Source organism: Haliaeetus leucocephalus, unplaced genomic scaffold (genome assembly GCF_000737465.1).
Source record: "Haliaeetus leucocephalus isolate CR32 unplaced genomic scaffold, Haliaeetus_leucocephalus-4.0 Scaffold151, whole genome shotgun sequence".
In the NCBI taxonomy this organism is placed as follows: domain Eukaryota; kingdom Metazoa; phylum Chordata; class Aves; order Accipitriformes; family Accipitridae; genus Haliaeetus; species Haliaeetus leucocephalus.
Window position 1 is genome coordinate 12,479,673 of NW_010972587.1, and position 13,676 is coordinate 12,493,348.

Genomic DNA, 13,676 nt, shown 5'->3' on the forward strand with positions numbered 1-13,676 from the left:
TCCAAGCTAAATAAACCTGCTCTTCTCAATCTTTCATCACCAATTGTGCTTTTGAGACTTTTGATCATTTTTATTGCATTCAAGTTAACCCTAGTTCTAAAAATTAATCTTAGTCTAAGGAAATGTTGCAACTGATACATCACTGTGCTGCACCAATACAGCAACAGCCTTAAGCGACTTCTAATTTTACTGCCAAACAAGCTTTACAGAAATCAAAACTGTCCTGTGAAAGAGACCTTCCAAGGTTTTGTAAAAGCAACTCCATGATCCTGCACTGCTGTAGCACCAAGTCAAGGGCTTCTGGCAAAGGATTTTCAGTGGAAGAGAAAGAGATACAAGGATCTAATGCTTTAAATGTACTGCAAATGAAAATGTTCAAAATGTCTTTTAACCCATGAAAATGTGAAGATAGGAAGAGCTAGTTATGAGTCTATCACCATAAGACTGGAGAGGTGTTAAAAAAAAAAATACATAATAGGAAATAAGGTGGCAAAGTCAGAGTATTTTTGCTGAGGTAGGAACTGAAACAGCCTGTCACCATGAAGGGACTTTGTTTACAACGGACAGTTTTTCACAGTTTATTGGTGCCACTAAGCTAAAAGAAAGATCAACCTACTCACTCTAGGAGACAAACAGCAGATACATATCATATTACTGAGCAAAATGTGTTGCCACTGATATTTCATGGCTTAATCTGTACCGCAGAATATACTGAGTTCAATTAATAGGGATATACATTTGGTTTTGCAGTTGCATATATGCAGAACTCCTCACACAGCTACCTGACAGTTAGACACACTGACTATCAACTACTTCTATAAACTGAAATTCAAAAAAACCCACAAAACAACAGGAGAAATACAATTCTGACAGCAGCTGCAAACCATGTCTTTATTCAGAGATCTTCCAAGATGCCTCCGAAGCAGGGAATTTATAATTACTTAGACTTTCCTTGTTACATCCTGTAATCCAGACACACTCATTAAAGCTGTAACTTCCTTTCAGTTCGGTAGGAAACAACCAGTATTCTCTTCTCAGAAACCTCAAAGTATGTAATTGCAGGAGAGATCTGTATTTTAAAGCACTACCAGCTTTGAGTGCAGGCTAGATTGTGCAGAATAATTTTATTTACCCAACTATTTGACTGGTTCCTTATTTTTTTAATAAAACAAAAAGTGCCTTTGGAGGAACCTTTATATTTTGTTCATTCTAGTAAAACCTGCTTGTGTTAATACTTCTATTTTCAATCAATAGCCTGCTGAACTGAGCAACAAGCACATAGCAAATAGCCTTTTCTTCAGGTGGTTAGAAGGAAGAATATCCTGTGGCTGTCGGAGATGCCATGGAGATGATACAGCTATTGCTTTAATAAGGCTTTTGATACTGTCTCACACAACATTCCCATAATCAAACATGGGAATATTGTCAAGTTACAGATTTTGTATGCTAACCGCAAAACAAGTTGGAAAACTGTATTCAAAGAGTAATTTTCACTAGGTTACTAAACAGAATTTTATAATCTAAGAGTACCTTACATAGAGATTCATGTTAGACAAGTGCATTGGTCTTATTCTGCATTTTCACTACTGTCTTGGATGATAATGTAGCATAGACACCTTTCAAACGCTAACAAGCTACCAAGTGTTGTGAGCACCACAGTGGAAAAAAACAGACTTCAAAATGGCCTTGAAGAAACACAGGACAGGTAGGATGCAATTCCGAAACGGTAAGTTCAAAGTACTACACCCAGGGAGAATTAATTGCACAAATACAGAGTGGTCAGAAATTCTGAAGAACAAAACCTGGGAGTGTAGAAAAGCACAAACTGAACGTGAAGTACTCCACTGCCATGATATCAAGAACCCCAGAACTGTTTCTAGTTCATCCTCAACAGTGTGGATAATCTTAGGCAGCCACCATTTTCCCCAAAACTGCATGCTGACACAGGCTTCTAGATAGACCTGCAGTAGTTCAAGTAATTTAAAAGGGAACAAGAAATGGGAGTCCAATTATTTCTTTAAAAAATCAATTATAAACATAAGGTGTCATTTCAGGGGTTTTAGGAGCAAAATTACATCTGCTAGCTTGTGCATGAACCACTTTTCTCCCTTTTCAGCTCTCAGCTTATTTCTGAGAAGCCAACGCATTGTACTGAGAACTTAAGACCACAGGACCCTCATAGTGCAAATGCCAAACTCTTCCAAAATTACAAGACTCACATTTGTGCAATAACGGTATAAACAGATGTAGAATGCAACTGCAAAGGTATCTAGACTTAAGCAGATGTCCTAGTGAAGTCACTTAAGACCAGCTGTTTAAAAATTGCGTACAAATGCCTCATTTAATTGACTACCACTAGGCAGAGGGCAGTGTTACCTGCATAGATATTTTTTCTTAGTCTATCAAACATAAAGGTGTCTAAAACTATTCAAGTAAAAAAAGTCCAAGAGTTTTTGTATGTCAAGTACAATATATGAAAAAAAATGCTTTTCTGGTATTGGCATAGTCTCTTACCCCTGGAAGCAACTGTACTTCAAGGATGATTGTTTTACTTGTCATATCTGAAGTCTAAATTTCCACAGAGATCAGGATGACAAGAGAAAAGAAGATCTTGACATGCAATATGTGCAGCTGGATATACTAGTTTCAGAAGTGCTCACTTAAGACAAAAATGAGAAAATGTTATTTAAATTAATTCAAATACTTGTACCTTATTTGATGAGCAACGAAGGGAATCAAATTTGAGACAATCTTCCATCTTCCTATTCCACTTACTGTAAGCTACTAAAAGGCATCTTTTATTCTTTCCCCTTAGCATAACTCAATTTCTATAGTTTCTAACTGTAATCACATCTTTAAACTCCTTACCACAGACCTGAATGATTAAATATATTTCTGATGTTGGAAGATACCCTTTATCTACCACCTTCTTACCAGTTCCAATAATGATTATGGGTCAGAGGGAAAGCAAGCCTACAGATTTAAATATCCTCCAGTTTCAAAAGGCTATTACTGAAGTGCCTTCAGTTCTGCCTACTGTGAAAAAAAAAAAAAAATAGCAGGATAAGAGAAAACAAGGAATAACAGAGAATATGGCCATTCAGCAGGTTATCACTTGCCACAAAATTCAGAAACTGCATCCAAGCAGATTCATCAATATCATCCAGTAGCTCCTCTGCCAATAATGCTGCTTCATCACTTGTGGCTGGATTCCACTGCTAACAGGGAGTGTGGGAAGGTGGCTTGAATCTCTTGGACATCACCTCACCTTTCATTTAAGGGGACTGAAAAAGTCCTCAAGGTTCTTCAGGGGAGCAGATGAAACAATGGGGTTCTTATAAACATAAATGATGATTTTTTTCCTCAGTCAACATTATCCAAGAGTGAATGATCTAGGCAAAAGGACAGCAAGATTTGTCTTTGCTCCATCAGATGCACAGGGTATCAAACAAGCAGTTCACAGCTGAGCAATAAGAAATGGGTTTCATGTCTGGCAACAGCACTATTTCAGCTCATTTGAACTTCTCCATCTTAGCTCCCTCTCTGCTCTGCCAGCCAAGCAGTCTGAGCAGCCAAGCAATGAACTTGACCAGAGAGCTGATCCATCTGTAAAACAGCCCAGAAAAATAAATGGTTATTTTCAGATGGATCCATTCCCAGTCCTGTTAAGTGTGCAAGTGCCCAAACAGATCCAACAGCATGATGGAAAAAGCACTGCATGGACATGAATGGGAAGCTGGGAGCAGTTAAGTTGACAGTGGCACTTAAGAAATACACAGAGTGACACTTAAAATACCACAAGGATAAGAAAGCCTGACATGGCCACACAAGTACAGGTACTGTGACCTTGATCCCAGTCTTACAACACTTCAGACCCAGCAGTGAAGCCGATTTAGGAAGTCCCTGTCCCTCAAGTGTGCTGATCCACTGTTCCCATGTTGAACTGAAAACTGGTTCAACAAAAGCAACTGGAGTAAAAACAATGCTTGAAAGAAAAAGAAGCCAAAAAGGTAGGCAAGGTAAACTCAGTGTGAATATATTTCCTGCAGATCCTTATATCAAAAAAGCTAAACTAGTTGCAATTCATATTTTCGACTGTGTGATGCAATTTTGCTCAATGGGCCATATTTTAAATGAAAGGTTCCCCAACATGATCTGGCTCAAGTTCTTTTTTATTATTTTGCATCCACATAAGAGAAACTAAGGAGTATGGCCAAGCAAAATAAGGTGGCTACAATGTACCGTTTCATAATGCCCAGGGAAAGAAAAACAAGCACTGGTACATACATCTCCAACACCCAGACATCAAAATAAGTATTTTTCTTTTCAGTTCTGTTTATTTGGACAGGCCTTGGAGGCTGCCCATTTCATAAAATAGAGACGATAACAGGAAACCAACTTCAGAGCACTTATCCCTGGTTACCCCTGGAATACTGTACATGGTTTAAAGCAGATGACATGCACTGTTAGATTAACAACTCACCACCCTGCAGGACCAGCCCATGTGAGAACAATAGTTCTGATTAACACCAGAAAGAGATCATATGAGCAAGGGGGAAAGAAAGCAAAACTACATGAACTCCACCCTTAGGTTTGTGAAAAAGCACAAAGGGAAGTTATGTTCACAACTTTTTTCTGAAAGTCAGTGAGATTTTGACATCTGGCTTCCCCACTCTGTAAAATCACCCTCTCGTGTAATCTAAATTACAATATGAATTGACACCCAAGCTGGCTTAACCACACTTAAAACATGCATTCTGAAGGACACTGCAGTGGTCCCATAGCGCAGACATCACACTACCATTGTATACTTGGAGAACTGAAAACCGATTTAGTCCCCGTGAGACAGCTCTGAAGTCCCTATGTATTTATTGTACAACAGCTACGTAGTTACTTAGAATAATGAGAAAACTGTGAATTTTGAGAAGAAATTAATCCACAAGAAGCTTCTGCTAAATACATAGTATTACCAACCACTTGAATTCTATCCTGAAGCACTAGAAAATGCATTACAGGACAAACCTCTTTTGTCAGAAATAACTAACTGTTCTTTCTTATCTCTAATTGCTGTGAACTAGAAGACAGCTTCTTTAATACCTACCAGATGCTATTCTCATTGTATTAAGGAAGACAAATTTGTTTTCTTAGATGCTGTCTCTTACTAGACACATAGGGTGCATGCATCGTACAGAATGCCTGATAAAGAAACCAACATAAATTCCAAAGACATATATATATAACACCATATTGACTGTCACGTCCAAATAGTATTCTAAAGGGTTTATGCATGTGCCTAAGTACTGTCCTGAAGCCTCAGTGAGATCAAGTACAGGACACTTACCTACAAACTTAATGACTCTCAGATAATATAACCTGAGATTGACAGATATTATCAAGATTGTTATCACAATTGCAGGAATGGATTGCAGACAGTAGCACAATCACTATATGAAAGTTCCATTCCAGAAATAAAAATTTCGATTAGAACTATTTGAAATTAAAGACACATACTGCACAAGAAACTTCATCATGATGATTATTTTTGTCAACATTTTGGCTGACTGAAACACATTTTCTGTCTAGGGATCCAACCTACCTATGTATATCAAGTAGGTTTGATTTATATGGCAAATTTTTTTAAAATACAATTCTCTCAGTCTTATTCTTCCTAGCTTCTGACATAATTGTTTTGGATAACATCTCTTTTCTGTTAAGAACACTGATTCTTTCTGATGTGCTTAGCTGCAGAAGACCTTTTTATTCAAGAGGTTTATTACATATTGAAAAAAAGGCTGTAGCCTGCAAATGACTAAAGCACATCCCATAAAATTCTGTGTATAAGGACACAAACTCCCTATAAGATTAGTAACCATACTAATTTTAAATCAGCCTGCGCAGGAGGTGTGAGCAGTCCAAGCAATTCAACTTTGGTAAATATACCAGGTTGAAGTAACCACAGAAAATGCATATACCGCTAAACAGCCAAAAACATCACACTGCTGTTACCAACATTGCAAAACAGCAGTATGAGCTAAAAGGCAAGCAGAAAACCTGAAATCAGAAATTCATGTTTAATTTTAGTTCTGCTACATGATTCAATGCGTAACCTTTAGTACCGAGCCATTCTCTGCCTCAACTTCCCTACACAGAAAAACAGGGGTTTGCACAACTTTTCATGGTTTATCAGATTTGCTCTGCTTCCAAGCTTCTGTTAATAATAGTTCTGAGCAAGACGGAAAGAAGCTAGCTTTGCTTTAAGAGCTGAGAGCAAGTAAACAGCATCTGCCAGCTACACAAGAAAATCCAAAACATCTCAGGCAAGGAAAGCATGACCTAGTACTCTGCTCAACAGCAATTCTCTGCCTGTCTGTATAGAAAGCTGCCACTTTTGGACACCATTTTTGATCAATCCTCACATCTTAGAGGAACATTTCATTTTTACTGGCTGAAAATTTGAAAAGAAAGCAAGAAAACAGAGGCTACATCCGCTGACCTGAGCTTGTTTTTTTCAACCACTTCCATGTTACCATGACCTTCCAGGATTCTTCAAGGGAGCCATCAACATCCTCTATCCTTAATGCCATCTCCACCTCACCGTGTCTTGCTAGCTCAGCTTTGCAAGTCTTGCCCATCCTTGAAGAGACAACTTGTACTGCAGGCTGGGAGAAAAGGAAGGAGAGAATGCTTAGGGAGAAGACAGTGAGAGAGATGCACAGCATCACTGCTGGAGGAGCCAAGGGGACTGGAGGAGCTCACAGAGCCACTGGCTGGGGCAGAGGGAATGCAGGGCACTGACAGCAGCCGGGGGGAAAAGGGAGGACAGTGGCATGGGAGACTGGCACACAGGACGGGGGTGCACAGAAAACAAGGAACACACACAGTCCCTGGCTTGGAGACGCGTAACCCATGGGGTTTTCCCTCTGCAACTCCCACATGGCAAATACAGCCCGCAAGCAGATTATGCTCAAACAGGCAACCTGCGCAGAGTGATGGAGCAGGAGAAACCTGGCAGCGCTGGGTGAAATGGAGACACCAGCTGCAACAGCAAAGAGGTTTGAGGAGGGAGGGGACTGAGGGAGTCCCTGTCAGCAGGGGAGCTTGCTGGGCTCTACACAGCCCATCCTGCCCTGCTTACCTGCCTTGCTCCAGGGCCTGTACTCTTCCAGTTTCTTACATATTGTTACTTTCCATTTAGTAAACCTTCCCTAATGCTGATCTGCCCTTGGCAACCTCCTGTCTCCACTCCTTCGGCTTCTGTCAGCACTTAATAAGGAACATCTGATGACCTGTATCTGACTGCCACCTCTCCTGTGACTGTCACTGTTCCCAGGGCCACCACCATGCCCACCTGAGAGGTGCCTCCAAGCACCCACCGGTGTTGGTGGGTTGCACAACTATTGTGCTACACCCACCTTATGCATATTAGTAGTATAAGTATATTGCAGTTTGTGGCATGCAAACTTGTTTTGCTCAGACTTCAGGATGCTCCAGCGTCACTACTCTTCATGCGCTTTTCACGTGGTTTGTAGCAGGTCTGCTCTTCATTTTCTTACTGATAGTCACAGCTGAAAGGCCTTATTTGGAATGATACAGCTGAAGTTTTTCCTGTTAATTTTTAAACTTCCCTCTACTCCCCCTTGCACTCCCCTCATATCAATAAACATCTGCCTGCCTTCCTGAAGGCCACCCATGCTAGTGTATTCCAGCAAGATCCTGTTACAGGTCACAGCATGCAGCCCAAGCTATGCAATTGCTTTACCTCCACCCAAAGGGATTTAAAGAAATTTAACCTCCAGACAATCTGGAAAATCTAAGTTGATCATTTACTGCTATTAACCCCACAAAAGATTACACTGAGTTGATATGCACAGGTTACAGCACTTGCAAGTACAGACCTCAACAAATGCATATGCCACCTGAACAGGATGTTTCCAACAACTTCAAGTCAGCACATACTGCTTAAACCCTTGTTTTGTCCCCTTCCCCCTCATTATCCCTCTCCCCTCCACATATATTCCTCTGCTTTGTCCTTCTCCCAAGAGAAATAAAGGGGTTTGATTCCTCTCTCACTGCTATCAGTGAGCCTCAGCTCACTGCAAATTTGCAGGTACTTTCTGCAACTAATGTGAAAACCAATGAAATAAAAAAAAAAAGGCTAGAAACAGGAATGAAGCCCAATCCAATCATCACTGCAGAAGACCCAGTACAGTGGCATTGGCCAGCAATATGCTGAGGAGGGCTGGCACACCATAAAAGGATCATCACCTTTTATTAGTAAAAATCTAGTGCAGATGAAGGAAAATCTTGGCTGTTAAGCACTCTGCTAGATCATGCACACAAAACCTATCAATACAGAGAAGATAGTGAGATTACCAGAAGCTGAAAAGAAGTCATAATATTAATACCTTATTCCCCATTGACACTCAGCCAGTATCACACTGTGGAAGATATGGCCCAGAAAAAAATTTAGACATCAGGACTCACTTTGACAGCCACTGCCTTGGACAAGCAGTCCTCACATTTTTTCTGCTGTTCCCCTCTTTCTCCTCCAGTTCATCTGTGGCGGGTGGATACGTCCACCATCAGCTTAACTGACACTTGCTGCTCCACTCTTCTGAGATTATTTTAGTGCACTCGTCATTGCTGTTTCAGTTTATCTCCCCACCTGATCTCTCTCTGTGCCCACAGACTCAGCAGCAGTGTCCTACGTGCTTTGTTACTTGCATTCAAGAACTATGCAAAGACAGAGGATGAACAAGGGCCCGGCTGATATGCATGATGGCAAAAAAGGTTTTGCCCCCCAAAAGCAATTGAACTGCCTATTCTGAACATGACACAGAACATTTTGGATAATGACACAGCCCCTCCATTGCTCTCCTAGACACCTCCAGTAAAGGAAGGAAGCTGTGCAGACTTCTGCGTACACAACAGTCAGGCCAAAAAAGTTAAGTGAGATGCAGACAGGAAAGTGGCCACATCTTCCTTGCCTGCTTGCCTATTCCCTGACACCTTTTTCTTCCTGACTCTACCAAAGTGCAGAGGCTGTTTGCACTGTTAGGAATTCCACTGCAATTAGCAGTGCCTCCTATGTCAGATGGCTCTGCTTCTCCTTCCCTTTGAGCACTCAGACTTACAGCCCTTGTTCCATTTCCTGCTGGACAGCTTTTCTAAGCCTCACCTGCATGTCCTATCCTGCTGTTAGGTTCTTGCTCCACTCTTCTGATTTCACTGACAGACGGTAGTGCTTGCACTACAATACAGTAGCTTCGTAGTCATTGCAAGATCGTAGTATTTCAGAACACAGTTAGAAAGGAGCTGTTTAAGGGAACTGTTTCTTGCTATTTATAAATAAAGGAAAAATATGATGAACAAAGATAAATGTTGGTGAGAGGAAAGGTGCAATAACAGCCTAGTCTGTTCAGCCAGTACCAACCAGTCCCATCTGGTAAGTGGAACAAACTATGCAGTGCATCATACTGCTTTACTCTCCTGTCAATGCAATCAAGCAAACTTAGCCACCTGGCGAGGCAAAGCTGTTGTGTTTTCAAAGTATTTGCTCCTACAAATGCTTGACATTCTTGCAAAAGTTGTATCCTCTTTCAGTTACTGGAGAGCTGTTGTTAATGTCTATAGTATTTGGGAAAGGCTTATATGCATCATCTGTACATAGCACTGCAACTTTGCATGTGCAATGAACTTGAAAAATGTTTGATTCCTCTTCCTAAAACTCTGAAAAAACAGGATTTCCAACTCCTAACATAACAGTGGTTCCATCTGTTTCTAATCTCATTGTTCTGGGTACTTCTTCCTGGCCCAAAGTCACAGACTGGAAGTCAGTGATTCTTTCCAGAGGGTGGAAATTAATTTGTCAGTGCTACAGACAGCTCCATTGCTTTCCTCTAAAACACTCCACAGCTCAGGGTTATTGCCTCAGCCCTGATTGCACTCATCAGCACTCCTTCCCACTTCTACATAAAAAGCTGAAGAAGTATCCATGCTAAGCTGGGGGGTATTATCGATAAAGTTCAACTTCTTAGGTCTTTGCCATACTTACACGCTACTTTAAATGGGCAGAAATACAAATAAATCACTTAACTTATTATTCCCCCGTCTTGTGTGAAAGTTCAGATGAATTACCAGGTTTCTCTGCCACTTAATGTCCAGCATTAGCCACTGATGGCCATCATCCTGTAGAGTTAGGGAGCAGCATCCTTACAAGACACAACCTGCCTGCCAGGGCACGCTGCCACAGACTGCTCTGCTTCTACAGCACTTCTTGTACCTGTTTCTCAGCAAGGGGAGAGCACTGAGCACCCAGCCTGCTAGGCCAGCCCTCTGTCCCCAGGTTCAGCTGATACAAGGATTCCTTGCCTTTTACAACGGTGGTCCCTTGAAGCCATCACATCGCAATATCTATCAAGCTCTTAAAATGGGCCTTTTAGGAAAGGAGACCATGATTTTCAATCTCTAATGCTAGTGCTTACTTCTACTGAACAGATATCCAGAAGCAATCTCTTACATTACTTCTGTGACATTATGGAAGCCAACTGATTTTCTGGAGTGCCAGGAATAAGCTTTGTATTTATAGCTTTTAAATAAAAGAAGTGATAAAATCCAAATCCTCCCCCTAATGTTTTCAAAATATATTTCACCTAAAGTCATTTTCTCTGAGTCAAACTCAGAGCAGTGTTTAAGGTGAAGTAATTTCCAGCTCCTGGGAATATTACATCACCTTTGTCTGTCTACAAAAGTTTGGGCTCTGATCAAAGCTAATGCTCTGGTTAAAAGGTTCCTGCCCTTACCTCTCTATCCCCCAGCTGAGATTCCCATTCCTTCCTGCCTGCTTAGCTTAGTTGTACATGCTCTGCACTCAGGTCTGTCAGAATAATCCTGTTCAACCCACATCCCCTTCTCCACACATGCACATGGTTATTATAAGGATTTGTGCTAACCTGGGTAGTCCTCACAGAACCAAGGGACTGAGGGAAAAGCTGCATGTGCAGTTAGGTACATGGCAGTTTTCAGAAGAATCAGTAAGAACCACCTTCTCCACATCAACATACAAGGTATTTATACTCACACAGATCATACTTATAGGGCAATTCTCAAGACAAGTATATCTAACGTCTTACAGCATCCAGAGGAGGGGAGTCCCAGCTCTTTCTCATACCATTCTCAGTCATCTGGTCTTCCTTTTCACCGTGTGCTGCCTTTCAATGAACCAATTCATCTTACTAAAGAGGCAGAAAACTAATCTAAAAAATAAAATAGAAAAGCAGGGTTTTTTCTGCTGTTCAGTGAGTTGAATCAGCATACAGGCAGCTAAGCACTAGAGTCCACATAAGGGAAGAAGCAGCACCATGCAGCCAGGAGCAGGAGAGAGAAAATCAGCACCCTTTGGTGCCATACCCTTTTGGAAGGAGTATGCCAGCAGATCCCCACCCCACGGCATCCCATTCCAGTAACACTGGACAGCCTAAAAAACACCCGGCTGGTCGGCCTTTCCTCCCAAGCAGAACTGGAAGTCCAGAGATGTACACTTTGTAATAAGATAAAGACAGGAACTGACCCATTTACAAAGTTTCTTGCTATTTTTATTTCATGCAAACCTATCCAGCCATTCCTAGACCTAATTGCATTTAAGCAGGCAGCTCCACGATTTCAAGCACTTTATCCTTATTATAGTTACTGTCACAGTAGACACGGTCCTACAGCTGAGCCATCCTCAGCTACTGAATGGACCCACAGTTTGGGAGAAGGGATAACAGCCTGAAGCTTTTCAAGGACTACAGGTGAGGCGCTGTGCTAGTTCCTAGCCTATGCCTGACTCTAGGTGATACTCAGTTTCCCAGTTGAACGTGTATGCTGGTGAGGCTTCATGCTAAAGTGTACTAAATAAGTATGTCTTTCCCAGTTTCTGATGCATTATTTTCCAACATGATTCAGTTAAAATCAGGAGAGTCCAGCACCTACACATTAGCACAAACCCTGTATGCTTTTCAGGTTTTGATGTACTTGTAGCTTTTTTGCATAACAAAGTGAAATTTGAGATTTAGATCAGTAAAAAGCAGGCTATTTATGTATCCAAGCAGAAGCCTGGGGAAAAGCATAGAAGAAAAGGGAACTAGGAAAGTAACATATATACTTTGGTTTTCATACTCATGGTCCGTTCTGGTTTCAGGAAAATCTGAACATTGTTCCCTTTGCTGGCCTGCCTGCCTTCCTCACAAGACAAAAGGCAAAACCAAACAGGCTTTCCCTTTCCAGTCTCCTGCTTACAAAACAACTTGAATGTATTACTCCTTGAAAACATCTGTTTGCACTCCTAACATGAGAAAAAATGTTGAGACTTCATGTGTTTGATAACAAGTCGTGACCTCTGCTTTGGAATTTGCTTCACCCAGTTTGTTACATTTCCAAAACCTAGCCACTTTTGAAACTTCAATGAATCAAAGTCCAATTATTCTAAAATGAAATGATTCCTATGTTTCTGGTTTAGAGATATCCACTGTGATTATTAAAGAAGGCTCATTAGCTTAGCTTCATTTCTTTTTACTTTTTAATTACACTAATGGATGAAATTCTAGCTAATGAGTCAGAGTGTTTTCAGTGCAGGGGTGGTGAGCTCATGAGCTGAATACAGCACGCCAAGCAGTTCATCCAGGCCACAGCCCAGTCTTAACGCCATCTTCCAGAGCGTCCCTGAAATGTGGACAGGCAGCAAGCCACAAATGAGGTGATTACTCGGGCAGCCCGCACCAGCCATTTCTTCTAAGGGCCTCACAGTCCTTCCACTGCTTGCCTTCATCTCATCTATAGCCTAAAGGCAGGTCCCACCACCGTAAGACAGATGCAAGGCGGGACTGTGTACGCATGTCTGCCAGGATAGATGTGCAACCTCCGGCCATATGACACACTGTGCGGCGATCACAGGACAGAGTAAACCTGCATTAGCCATGTAACAGGACACGCACGCAGCCTCCAGTGAGATGACTCATTTCACACATACCTGGACGTGTGGCAGCTAGGTGACAGGGCAGGTAGATTTTGAGAACATGACATATATGCAGCCACTTATCTGACAGGGGAAGGGCCACATGTTTCCTTATCACATAGCTATCAGAAGCTATGTGACTGCCCAGGCTCAAACCACAGGCACTGCTGCCTTGGCGCAATTCTGGTTATGGCAAATACACTGCTGCTTTTACAAGCACATCATTTTTCTCTTTCTCTGTTTTGCAGATGTTCTCTATTACAGGGTAGAGTGGTCTGTATCTCCAAGATAACAAGCTAGTCCACTTTATTACACATTAATGAGGTTCAGTACAAGGCTTCCTTTTATTTTCAACCACTTGACTGATAGTGAACATTCTTCACATAGTCAGGCAGAATGCCTGTGGGACATCTTAAGTCTCTGTTCATTCCTACAAGCTGCTTATAAAATGACAATGGAGTAAAATTGCCAATGAAGAAGAAAATACTAAAATAATAGCCAAAAAATAAATACTGTTGTCCTCCACTATGTACTTCTTTATTTGTTTGCCTGCTTTTCTAAAGAGTGGGCTTTGTTCATGGTCTTTCTTAAACCATGGAAAGACACAGGAACAGCAAGGATCACACATCAGTGACAGGAAGAGCAATGAAGCAGCAACCAGCCCCGTTAAGGATACAGGTGT